Source organism: Triticum urartu, chromosome 7, assembly GCF_003073215.2.
Source record: "Triticum urartu cultivar G1812 chromosome 7, Tu2.1, whole genome shotgun sequence".
Taxonomy (NCBI): domain Eukaryota; kingdom Viridiplantae; phylum Streptophyta; class Magnoliopsida; order Poales; family Poaceae; genus Triticum; species Triticum urartu.
The window spans coordinates 516,450,851-516,464,298 of record NC_053028.1 but is presented as its reverse complement, the minus strand read 5'-3'; the positions used below and the strand labels follow the sequence as shown (position 1 = coordinate 516,464,298).

The 13,448-nt window shown below is 44.1% G+C and overlaps 2 long non-coding RNA genes across 2 annotated transcripts; one reads left to right on the top strand and one right to left on the bottom strand.

Moving 5' to 3' along the window:
• Nucleotides 1–9,435: 9,435 nt before the first annotated feature.
• Nucleotides 9,436–10,799, bottom strand: LOC125524742. The gene is made up of 2 exons (XR_007290930.1): nt 10,632–10,799; nt 9,436–9,632 (listed from the first exon to the last, which is right to left on the bottom strand). It is a non-coding gene; the product is annotated as an uncharacterized LOC125524742 (long non-coding RNA).
• On the top strand, nt 9,632–11,306 carry LOC125524741. The gene is made up of 2 exons (XR_007290928.1): nt 9,632–10,265; nt 10,799–11,306. It is a non-coding gene; the product is annotated as an uncharacterized LOC125524741 (long non-coding RNA).
• The last annotated feature ends 2,142 nt before the right edge of the window (nt 11,307–13,448 follow it).

The window sequence follows — 13,448 nt, the reverse complement described above, 5'->3', positions numbered from 1 at the left end:
AAAAATGAATGTTGATGGCTCTTACTGGAAACCTGAGCAGTACCCCAAAACCACATGGGTTGCTGCAAAGGGACCTTTAGTGGATCCATCCACCCTATCTAGCTTCACTTGTGCTAATCCCATTGTTATTGATGAATCCTTTGATGCAAACTATAAACTGTTTAAGAATCAGAATGGTGAAGTGTTTGCCAGGTATATTGGTACTAACTGCAGGAATGGGCCGCCTATGAAGAAGGTCTGGGTGCCGAAAAGGTGTTTGGAGAATCTTCCTGTGAATGTCGTCATGACACCACAAGTGAAGAAGACAAACCCCAGACCACAGGCTTCATACGGCCCAAAGGCTTCATATAGACAGAGGACTCACCTGAGTCGCACTAATGCAAATGTTTTGCAGGAAAGCCATACTCAGGCCTATGAATATGAGCGCGGTTCATCAAATCGCCATGTTCATAAGACCAAGAACTATTCTGCTTATTCTTATGAGTACTATTGTCCACCTGCAAGACTTTTTGCTAGGGCTCCAAATCCAAAGTTCTCAGATGCTGCACTTAGACTCATTGCTTCGAAGCCATCCTTGAAGATGTGGGTGGCTAAGAAAGCTAACTCTCTTTTGCAGGGAAAGGTCTCCAGCCGAAAACCAAAATCGTCTGTCGTTATTGCTGGGGACCTTAAACATCTTGTAGGGCGCAAGATCAAATGCCCAAATAGTCTTATTATGTACTTTTGTTCCTGAGTCGCTTGCTACTTGCCCTATCAGTCCTAATCTTGATCTAAGCTTTCATAATCCACTGGCTTGTCAAATGTTTTTACTTCACAATTCTCTTCGTGAAGCCTATCCCCCTAACTGCACTGTAGGGTACGACACCAGCTGCTTCAGAATGGATTATTGATAGTGGGTGTACCAATCACATGACTGGCAAGCGAAGCCTTCTTATGGACTCAACCTTATGTCCATCTGACAAAAGTCACATCACATTTGCTGACACTGGTAAAAGTAAGGTATTGGGTCTAGGTAGAGTTGCAATCTCAAAGGATCAACACATGGATAAAGTCATGCTTGTTAAATCCCTTGGTTTCAACTTAATGTCTGTCTCAATGCTTTGCGATTTAAACATGATTGTGATGTTTGAAAAATATCGTTGCCTTGTTCTAATGGAATCTGACAAGTCTCTAGTGTTTGAAGGGTATCGAAAAGATGATTTGTACGTGGTAGATTTCTCAGCAGGACCAAAAACTTACCGTATGTCTTCTAGCAAAAGCTTCAGAATGCTGGCTCTGGCATCGGAGGCTAGGGCATGTTGCCATGAGGAACTTGCACACTCTTGCAAGAAAGAAGCATGTCATAGGCATCGAGGGCGGCAAGTTCAAGAAGGATCACTTATGCGGTGCCTGTGAAGCAGGAAAGATGATGAGGGCCAAGCATCCCTCAAAGACAATCATGACAATGACTCAACCCTTCGAACTTCTCCACATGGACCTTTTCGGTCCCACTCATTACTCAACTCTTACTACTACTGCTTGTCTCTATGGCTTTGTCGTTGTTGATGATTATTCAAGATATACTTGGGTGCATATAATCCTCTACAAGACTAAAGTGCAGGATGTCTTCAGACGCTTCGCAAATCGAGTCATGAACAACTATGGCGTCAAGATAAAGCACATCAGAAGTGACAATGGCACTGAATTCAAGAACACTGGGCTAGATACATATCTTGATACTTTGGGCATCACACATGAATTCTCAGCTCCGTACACGCCACAGCAGAATGGCGTCGTCGAACCCAAGAACAGAACACTTATTGAGATGGCTCGGACGATGCTTGATGAATACAAGACTCCAAGAAAATTCTGGCCTGAAGCCATTGATACTGCATGCCATATCATCAACCGTGTTTATCTTCACAAGCTTTTGAATAAGACTTCCTATGAGCTCCTTACTGGCAAGAAGCCAAATGTCAGTTACTTCAGAGTATTTGGTGCCAAGTGCTGGATCAAGGATCCACATCACACTTCAAAATTTGCACCAAAAGCACATGAAGGTTTTATGCTTGGATATGAAAAGGATTCGCACTCCTACAGAGTCTTCAACCTCTTTCACTATAAAGTGGTTGAAATTGTGGATGTGCGGTTCGATGAGACTAACGGCTCGCAAAGAGAGCACCTGCCAAATGTGCTAGATGAAGTTCCATCCAGTGAATCAATCAAACTTATGGGAACTGGAGAAATCATACCATCTGAAGCTCAGCCTGAAGAGGAACTTATCATCTCCGCACCTGATCAACCTGAAAACAATGCTCAGCCTGAAGACAATCCTTCTAACGATGAAAATGATCAGTAAGAGCAAAATCTTCGTCCTGTACATCCTCGTGTTGCAAATGAAGTGCAGATTGAGAGAATAATTGATAGTATCAATGCACCAGGTCCACTCACTCGTACAAGGGCAACATAGCTAGCAAATTTCTGTGGACACTTCGCATTTGTCTCAATATCTGAAGCCAAGAAAGTTGATGAAGCCTTCATGGAACCTGAATGGATTCAAGCTATGCAAGAAGAGCTTCAACAGTTTGAGCTGAATAATGTATGGGAACTAGTTAAGCGTCCTGATCCTCGCAAGCACAATATAATAGGCACCAAATGGATATACCGCAACAAGCAAGATGAGCATGGTCAAGTTATCAGAAACAAAGCTCGTCTCGTTGCTCAAGGATATACTCAAGTTGAAGGGATTGACTTCGATGAGACATTTGCTCTTGTGGCTAGACTTGAAGCCATACGCATACTGCTGGCCTATGCAAATCATCATAACATTCTTATGCATCAAATGGATGTGAAGAGCACTTTTCTCAATGGCAAGATTGACGAAGAAGTGTATGTTGCACAACCGCCTGGCTTTGAAGACCCAAAACATTCTGATATGGTGTACAAGCTCAACAAGGCACTGTATGGCCTCAAACAAGCCCCTAGGGCTTGGTATGACACACTCAAAGACTTCCTAAAGAGCAAAGGCTTCAAACTTGGTTCCCTCGACCCCACTCTCTTCACGAAGACATATGATGGTGAACTGTTTGTGTGCCAAATATATATGGATGACATTATCTTCGGCTGCACCAATCAGAAATACACTGACGAGTTTGGATATATGATGCAAGAGCAATATCAGATGTCCATGATGGGTGAGCTGAAGTTCTTCCTTGGTCTTCAAATACGTCAGCAACGCAACGACATCTTTATATCTCAAGAGAAATACCTCAAAGATTGCCTGAAGAAATTTGGAATGCAAGATTGCAAAGGCTACACGACAATGCCAGCCAAACATCATCTGGGTCCCGACGACAATGGTAAAGAGTTCGATCAAAAGGTATATCGCTCCATGATTGGTTCCTTGCTTTATTTATGTGCATCTAGGCCAGATATCATGCTTAGTGTTTGCATGTGTGCCCGGTTCCAAGCAGCACCAAAGGAATCGCATCACTTAGCTGTGAAGCGAATTCTCGGATATTTGGCTCACACCCCAACACTAGGATTATGGTATCCAAAGGGCTCAGAGTTTGATCTAGTTGGATTCTCGGATACTGATTATGCTGGTGACAAGGTGGATCGCAAGTCTACATCAAGCACATGTCATTTTCTGGGACGATCACTTGTATGTTGGTCTTCAAAGAAGAAGAACTGTGTATCTCTCTCCACTGCTGAATCTGAATACATTGCTGCTGGATCTTGCTGCGCTCAGCTTCTATGGATGAAGCAAACACTCAAAGACTATGGCATTCACCTGAAGCAAGTACCACTCTACTGCGATAACGAAAGCGCCATCAAGATTGCCAACAACCTAGTTCAGCACTCGAAGACAAAGCACATTGAAATTCGTCATCACTTTCTCAGAGATCATGTTGTGAAGGAAGATATTGATATCATACACGTCAACACTGAAGAGCAATTGGCAGATATCTTCACCAAGCCCTTGGATGAGAGAGGTTTTGCAAGTTATGGTGTGAGCTAAATATCTTGGAATCCTCAAATGTCCTGTGATCAGGCACACATCCTAACACTTATGCACGTTGATGACTTAGATGTGCAACACACGAAGTAAAGTATATCTTCAATCAATGAAGACTTACACTCTGAGTGTGAATACATTAACGTGGAATTTGACTTCGGAGCACCACGATAATTGTGCGTCGTGTCTGGGTCTAATACTTCCTATACGGTGGGTAACACCACCACCAAATTCTTCTGTTTGAAGTGTTTTACCCATGGCGTTACATTTGCTATGTCTTCACATTTGGTTTTTCTTCGATTTCAACTTGTCTTCATGATTATCTTCACTATGTTGACTTGATTGTCTTCTGATATATACATACTAGTGTTCTGTCCTCTACAGCATTCACTTATAGCTACGTTTTCCTTGTTGAATTTTTTGAACTAAGTGAATGTGATCGGACCCTAATCTCTCTATGCTTTCTATCTCAAACTCTATCTGTCCAAATCATATGCATTCTATTGAAACTGTCGAATGTCTTCTCTGCGTCCTTGTCAGTAGAAGATACAGAGACAAACATTAAGTCCGTTTCCAATGCTAATTCCTTCACCTGAAACCAGGAGAAGTGGGAACAACCACCCGACAATCCAGGCGTGCGCGGGAACGTGGAACAACCTCTGATATGTTGCATGATGGCCACGTGTCCTCCAGATGTGAATCGCCAGGGGCACCTGTGTAATAACAGTGTGCCGTCCCTGTCCCTATAAATACACGTCTCACCACAGTCATTATCTTTTCTTTCACTCTCGCACAAACCTTAGCGCCACTGCTAGCCCTCGACGATGCCGGCGACGAAGCGCTTAGCTGCCGCGACCTCACCGACGCCGTCTTCACGCCGGCCGCGGACATCATCTTCTCCGCCGTCGTCGTAGGTGTCCTCCGTCGCCAAGTTAGGGCACAGACGATCGAACTGCTCGGCCTCCTCTCCCACTCCGTCTAGCAGTTCTTCGTGTGGCAAATAAAACTTCCTTTTTACGGCCCTTTTGATCCTATAGATTCATCACTTTCTACCACAAGCAGTTTCTGTTCACACAAGTTGGATCTATTTCATACTTCATCTCATAATATGCCTAGTATGTTCACTTATGCTTCACAAAGTAGTTAGATTCCTCACTTGTACTTATTCGTGGATTCGTACAAATCTGGAACCAACTCTCTATCTATGAGTGAATGTCTTCGCACTATGAGGTCAATGTCTTCTAAACTGATTTATCTTCAAAATCTTCTGAGAATGCATATGACCTCTTCCCCTTCCCTCGCACCTTAATGCTATCACAGGTACATGTCCGTGGGAGAATCCCTTGGTTCTCATAGTCTGCATTCGTTTACAGAATTCTTACAACATCACATTAACTCTCCCGAAGCCAGTTCCTGTTTGACCAGCAAGCGGAAGCCTTTGAATGTGTTGAAGCCATTCAGTTTGAAGTTCATGGCTACAGAGAAATCTGCAAGGAAGGGTGGCAGACAGCGTCGAGGGGGAACATCAAGAGATCTGCCCGATGACCTCTCAGAGCTGTACAAGACAGATCCAGAAGAGGATTACAATCAGCGCAAGACACGAATCCAATGGATTCAAAGATATTGGGCCGAACAATGGTTTAAATACAAGTTTGTGACCCAGGAGTATGCTGAGAAGAATGCCATCAAGAGTCCTTGGGTGACATTCTCTTCTGAAGCCTTCCACCGAAGACCAGAGCTGAAGCTATTGCTCAGGGTTTCTATCCTTGTATGGTCCGTGGACCACAGCCTGAAAATGCCGACCCATCATCACTGCTCTGGTGTCGTGACGATAATCTCTTCAAGCGCAACTTCCAGCATGCAAAGGCATCGGCCAAGGAAAACAAGAAGTCATTGGGACTAGACTTCAACCCTGGTCCTTCTGCTCCCCGGGCTGACGGCACACGCGATGCTGAACCCAATCTGGTTGGGCCCTTCTACAACCTAGAAGGTCTCATCACTCATATTGTGGTTCAAGGGGCAGTCGTGGATCAACCTGCAGATGATGCTGAATCTGACGAAGCACCTGCACCACCGAGGCCAACGAAGCTGAAGAAGCCTAAAGCTTCAAAGTCTGCCTCAGCACCAAAAATCTTACGGGCGAAGCCACTGGCTACTGCACCTCCTGAAGAAAGTGTGCAGTCTGAAGATCTATCACGTATCTCCAAAAAGATTGAGATGAGAAATAATACTGATCAGACACTAACTGCTGCTGCTATTCTGCACAACGACGCCATTGATCTGTCCAGCGATGAAGATCTTGCAGATGACGCTCTTGAGCAACTGATTAAGAGCAAGGAAGAAGCAGAAATCTTCAATGATTTGCCTCTCTTTGACGTGGCAATCATCCACAACTTCATTGACGAGTGGTTTCAAACCCCCAATCTCAGCTTTGAAGATCTGCAACTTCCAATTGGCCTCAACGTCGCTTTCACTGGCGCCATTGCTTCTGAGCTAGCTCTAGCTCAGCGCATCATTGAACTGAAGCAAAAGATCGACTATGAGAAAGCTCAGTTCAAGTAGCACATGGCAAAGCTCAGTGTGCAAGATGTCAAGAACTTCAAGACTATGCTGCACGAGCTCAAGGAAGCCTTTCTCAAGAAACACGAAGAAGCTAAAGGTTCTCGTGAGCGCATGAAGAGTCTGGCTGACAAGTGCGTGCAAGCCTACAATGAAGCTGAAAAGCGCAAGGCTCTTGGGCATCCTGGTATCGATCCCAGGATGGCTGCACAGAAGAAGAAGAAGCCAGTTGTGGCCGAACCCGAAGCAACAAGGCAGGAAGCACATCCCATTGTCTTCCCAGCCAGTATGACAGGCTCGAAGCCTAAGGTCCCCATAGTGGCTTCAGAATTAAAGAAGACAAGGGTTGTCGAGGCTGAAGCCAGAAAGAGGAAACATTCTGAAGGTTCTGATGTCGCTCCCTCCAAGAAGAAGCGCAAAACCAAGAAAGATCGGGCTGCTCCCACAGAGCCACCTGTTGTCGAGCCCATCTCGGTTGCTCGTCCTAAATCTTCGCATCAAGAACGATAGATGATAGTTCATGAGCCTGCTTCTACAGAGGCTCTTGAAGCTGAAGACATTCCAGCAGTTGACCCCATCGCTGCTGAAGACATTGGTCACCATGACAATGTTGAAGATGATGTAGTTCTTCCTCAGATCGAGCACAACTTGGTATCATCGCCTGTTCTCACGAACAACGAACTCATTAGCATTGGTCGTCCTCTGACGCCAATTGCTCAGGATGCATCATGGGCTGATCACCCACAACAACAAGACACCCTGAGTAATCCCCAACAACACGTCACCCCACATGTGCAAGAAGAAGATGACTTTGAGGCCCAGCCAACTCCATCTCCACAGGCGTCGCCAGCGTTATGCAGGCTTCGCAAAGGACCAAGGCCCCAAGTCCCTCTTTCGAGCTTTCCAGAAGGAGAAGTGCACCACCAATCTGTTGCACGTCAGGTGTTCCCCGAAGCCACTCCTACTGTGAATGTTTCCGAGTCTGAAGCTAAAGTTGCTGAAGACATTCCGGCTGCATCAGCCGATGAAGAAGAAGATGAAGAAGAATCCCCAAGAGACACAAGATTTGCTACACCCCCGTCTCACCAAGATGTTGTTCTCGAGGAGAACATGACCGACCCTCCAGCTCCTCAAGTGGAGGTTGAGAATCCTGAGGCTACCACCACTAACACCACTGAAGCCAATGACGTGGTCATGGCTGAAGACACTGTGGAGCCTGCACCTAACACTGTGCCAGAGGTCAATGAAGCCAATGATGCACCTGCAACAGATGTGCAGCCTGACGCCTCTGTTGATGCCACTACTCCTGTTCTGCCACCAAGGCCACATACTATTGAGCAAGCACACAACTATGGTCAGCTCATCAATGTCAAATGGCCTCTTCTTGTTCCTCCACCTACTGCTGGTCCTCAATTTGGCTATCACGTCGAGCGCAGGCCTCAGGTTCAGAAGCCAATGCCAAGGCTGCCTAGGTTTCCAGGCACTGCATCTGCACCTGGATTGTTCAATATCAATGGCTTCAAAGCACACAACACCTTCTTCAATAGCGTCAAGAACCCCTACTCAAAGGCAAGAATATCTTCTGATCGGTTCTGGAGCTATCAGCAGTGCAATTATTACTCATGCATCTTGTACAATCAATGTCGCATTTTCCCCATATGCGTCTTGGCACTGAAGCCATAACTGGTCTGTTGTGATGACCCGTGTCATTATTACTATAGATAATGACACTGGTCCTTGGATTATTTCTTGACAAAATCTTGTCTTGTCAAATAATAATCCATGTCAGAGATATGCAACAGGGAAATAGCTAGAGATGGTCATTTATATTACAATACCTTGCCACACAGGGCTAAAAGTCTCAGGTAGGCTTCTCACATGTTTTGCCAAATTATTACATCTCCTAACACCGGAGTTCCAACTAGCAGTACTAGATAGATGATGATAAAATAGTTTCTGGATTACATAGCTAGATCATAGTTACTTATTCATCCCAACCCCCATATGTGGCATCCAGATCGTACATAGCACTAGATGGATCCACATCTAGGTCCCCTGTGTAGTTGTAGTCATCACCATTGCTCTCCTCACTTGGTCCAGTAGGATTCTCATACACGCTTTGCTCTAAGAAAAAGATGATTAATAGCAAGAGTGAGTACAAAGTACTCAGCAAGCTCAAAAAGCAAAATGCAACACTCATGATAGCTCAATATAAATCAACAAGTCCTACCTCAACTCAACACCTTTCAAAATAACCATTTGTTGCAAAAAGTTTATTTCAATTTATAAAAGCTATCAAACACTCGTATTGCGAGATAGACCACCAATAGGTCCCCATAATCCCCAATCCAAGAGACTGGCATGAATTCATGTTTTCCTTTAACTCTACAGAGTTTGTATCACTTTACTCATAGAGCTCGAAACCATAATTGCCATCTGCATTTCCTTAGATGCGAGACATGGTTCAGAACCTAAGCTTTTTCCCATTTGTATATTATATCTCCACCCGGCTAGTGTCACTAGCCGTTGTGTCGGGTTTCGGAACCCGCACTCCACCAACGCTTAATATATATAGCGCTTGCTAATGCACCCATCCGGCATTAGCGTGGGAACTCATCGCCCATCCTACTACTACTTACCCATGTGGAGAGTATAATAACTTGATGGTATTGGGCTCAACTCGTCTTAGACGAGACCATGGTTGATACGGTTGTAGTACGGCGCATAAAACGAGTGAAAGTTATTTAATTCTTAATATACTAGCCATATGTAGAGGGCCCCACCTTCCAGTATGTCCATCCAGGGCACCCTCTACCCACCAAATAATTATAAAAAAATAAATAAATCAATGGATTAGCTGCTCCATCAGCTAACCCAACTTTTTGGCAATAGTCACTCCACACAATTTATTACCAAAACATTTTATGCAAGTTGATGATAAGATGCAGCAAAGAATAGTGTTTTTCAAAAATAGCTCTACTCAGCATGATCAAGGAGAGCTTGCCTGAGTTCTCGTACTCAGACCCGGACTCAGGTTGCTTCTGTAGCATCTCCTTCTCCTGACTGTACTTGCTTCCTGCAGTTCGGCAAATATATATTTTGAGACTAAGTCGAGTGAATACTAGGAAAATGAAAAAATATACGTCGGTGCAGTGTGGTCATCCTACAGTCAAATATTACTTTTTTTCTAATGTCTTTTTACTAAGCTTGCATTAGTACGCGTACTAGGTGTGCACCTGGATAAGTTACTAAGCTAATTTATCCTCCACGTGCCCTCTCCCTTTCTCTAAACTAAGCCTATCTCTCTCTCTTCCCTGTACTAGTTATGTACTAGTAGTCCTCAACCGAACAGAGCACCCACTAGTACTACTAGTCCAGCGAGAACACAAGTAATAATACAGACTGATGCTCCTCTGCTCCTTGCCCAGATCGGCGCCGCCGCCAGCGACGGGAAAGATGCCGCTGCTAGATCCTCCACACTCTCTCTCTCCCCTGACGTGAATCCCCGTATTATCCCCATGAATTTCAGCCTCAACTCTCTAATCCCCCTCTGTGTGTGTGTTCTTTTGGCTTGCAGGTCAAACCCTATTGGGGATGTGATTTCCCTGCTCCAGATTGAAGTGGTTGGCGTTGGGCGCCGCCGTGATGCTGGATGGTGCAGGTCAGAGCTCCAGTGCGTGTCCGTGGAGCAGATCCACCATGGGTGCAGGTTAGTGGTGCCCTTGTTCCTTTCTCAAATATTTAGGATAGTCAAGTTCTCAGATTTAGTAGATTAAAATGGCTCCCATGTGTGTGTACTGAACATGTTCACCCCTTTGAATAATCTTGGTGTATTTCTGCTGCCTAATTAATCTAGGAACTTTTTATTTTACATCTTAATGCCTTATCCATGTTTCCAAGTACTGTTGCTTCCAAGATCTGGGGTAGATGTTCCTGCTGTGACTTTTGTGCACCTATGAATAATTAGGATACTTCTGCGTGCATCTGTGAATGACTATGAGACTTGTGTGTGCATCTGGGCTGGTCTTCTTTGTGTATGTGAGAAATATATGGTGGCAGAAGAAGAAGAACTCACCTTTCTTCTTTTTCCCTCTCTGTTGGTCCTACTCTTGCTGCTCCTACGCTCCAAGTCCACTCCAGTAGGCTAGATTGTAGCTCCAGCCTGTCCCCTTCAGTCTACTGATGATTTCTCAGGTCACCATCTTCACTTATTGATCTTGGATCTTTGTTGGTTGTGAACAGGGGAATGGAAATGCTACTGAGAAGAAGAAGAGAGCTTGGTCTGGCTATTTGGAAGCAGAGTGAAGAGTGTGCTACGGTGAAACCTTAGCCAGGTTACTCCTCCTCTCTTTCTAGTACCTAGCTAGTTATGGCTGCCCATCCCTGCTGTACAGTGTAGTCATTTGTGGAGTCTCTCTATTGGCTAGGAGTTGCAGCCCATTCCTAGACCAACTGTTGGTCAATTGACTACTGATATCTATAATGCACGTGATGGTGGTGGTCAATGTGTATCCCAAATATGTCTCACTGTTTACTGCTTTGACCACGAGATATTTTTGGGTTGGTCTAAGTTTGGTGTACCCTTTGTTGTATAGCTTAGCATAGTCTGGTCTCTCTCTCTCTTTCTATATATATATATATATATATATATATATTCTCAAAGATTTGTAATACACCTGTACAGCTATACTGTCTGAGGTTTATGAATATAAATATATATATACTTGAGTGGTTATGAATGCTTGTTGAAGAAATCTGATATGTATTTTCTTAATGGATTCGACTTAATTATCTAGTTAAGGGTGGAAATACTATGTGAAAATATACGGGTCGTTACATCCTACCCTCCTTAGAAAAAGATTTCGTCCTCGAAATCGAAAACTTACTTAAAAAGGTTGGGGTAGGTTACTCGTAGGTCTTCCTCCTTCTCCCACGTCGCCTCACGAACTGAGTGGTTCTTCGATTGCACTTTGCAGAACCGAATGGTCCTTGTCCTGAGCTTGCGGTCTTCAACTTCTAAGATCTTCAATGGTCGTTCTTCATACTCAGGTCTGGTTGTAATTCAATTTCCAAGTCTGATACTTGTGGTGGTGGCTTGTTGCATTTCTTAAGTTGAGATATGTGGAAGACATTGTGAATTCTTGATAAACGTTCTGGTAACTCCAACTTATAAGCAGATGTTCCCTTTTCCTCCAAAATTTTAAATGGCCCAACATATCTAGGACTCAACTTTCCTTTGATTCCAAAGCGTCTAACCCCTCTCATAGGTGATACTTTTAGATACACCAAGTCTCCTACTGCCAATTGCATAACCCTCCTATTCCGGTCAGCATAGCTCTTTTGCCTATTTTGTGCAATCTGGAGTCGTTCTTTGATTAGTTGGATCTTCTCATCATTCTCTCTCACTATGTCAGGACCAAGTAATGGTCTCTCTCCAACTTCATACCAGCATATAGGTGATCTGCATTTCCTCCCATACAATGCCTCATATGGAGCCATTTGTATGCTGGATTGATAACTATTATTGTAAGCAAATTCTGCTAGGTGTAGATTCTTATCCCATGATTCTCCAAAGTTCATTACACATGCTCTCAACATATCCTCAAGGATCTGATTTACCCGCTCTGTCTGGCCATTAGTTTGGGGATGATAAGCCGTGCTAAAGTGGAGCTCAGTTCCAAGAGACTTCTGTAGGCTCTTCCAAAAGCTTGATGTAAACACGGAACCTCGGCCAGACGTTATGGTCTTTGGCACACCATGGAGGGTAACTATCCTCTCTAAGTACAGTTCAGCCAACTTATCAAAGGAATATTTCTGGTTTGTAGCAATGAAGTGTGCTGACTTAGTGAGTCGGTCGACCACAACTCATATAGCATCCTTCATTTTCGGTGTCATAGGCAAACCAGTAATAAAATCCATACAAATATCTTCCCATTTCCACTCTGGTGTCTCTAATGGCTTTAATAACCCGAAAGGCCTTTGATGCTCCGCTTTTACCCTCTGACAAGTGTCACACTTGCTGACATATTCTGCGATTTCCCTCTTCATCCCAGGCCACCAAAAATTTCCCTTCACATCCTTATACATCTTCGTGCTCCCAGGATGGATAGTGTACAAAGTGTCATGAGCTTCATGCAAAATAATTTCCTTGATCTGTAGGTCATCTGGCACACAGATCCTACTATGGTTCCAAAGAACTCCTTCCTGGTCCAACCTGAATTGTGAAGGCTGTCCCGCTTGAATTCTTCTCGTTTCCTCCTTGATGGATGCATCCATTGCTTGCTTTTCCTTAATCTGATCTAGCAATGTGGGGTGAAATGTCATGGCTGCTATATTAGCACTAGATGTGGCCTCTCTCAGCTCTATTCCCATCTTTGCAAGATCCTGCAGTAGCTCTTTGCCGTACCCTTCAATTGATATGTGGTTGCATTGCTTCTTTCTACTAAGTGCATCTGCCACTACATTTGCCTTACCAGGGTGGTAGTTAATTGTCAGATCATAATCCTTGATTAGTTCCAGCCACCTCCTCTGCCTCATGTTCAACTCTTTTTGTGTAAATATGTATTTGAGACTCTTGTGGTCGCTGTACAGTGTGCACTTAGAACCATATAGGTAGTGCCTCCATGTTTTCAGTGCAAACACAACAGCTCCCAACTCCAAGTCATGGGTAGGGTAATTTACTTCATGTGTCTTTAATTGCCTAGAAGCATAGGCTATCACTCTATCATTTTGCATCAGAACACATCCTAGTCCAGATTTTGAAGCATCACAATACACCACATAATCTTGTCCACTTTCAGGTAATGCCAACACTGGTGCGGTAGTTAACCTTTTCTTTAGTTCCTCAAAACTTCTCTCACACTCTTCAGTCCAAATAAATTTAGCTTCTTTC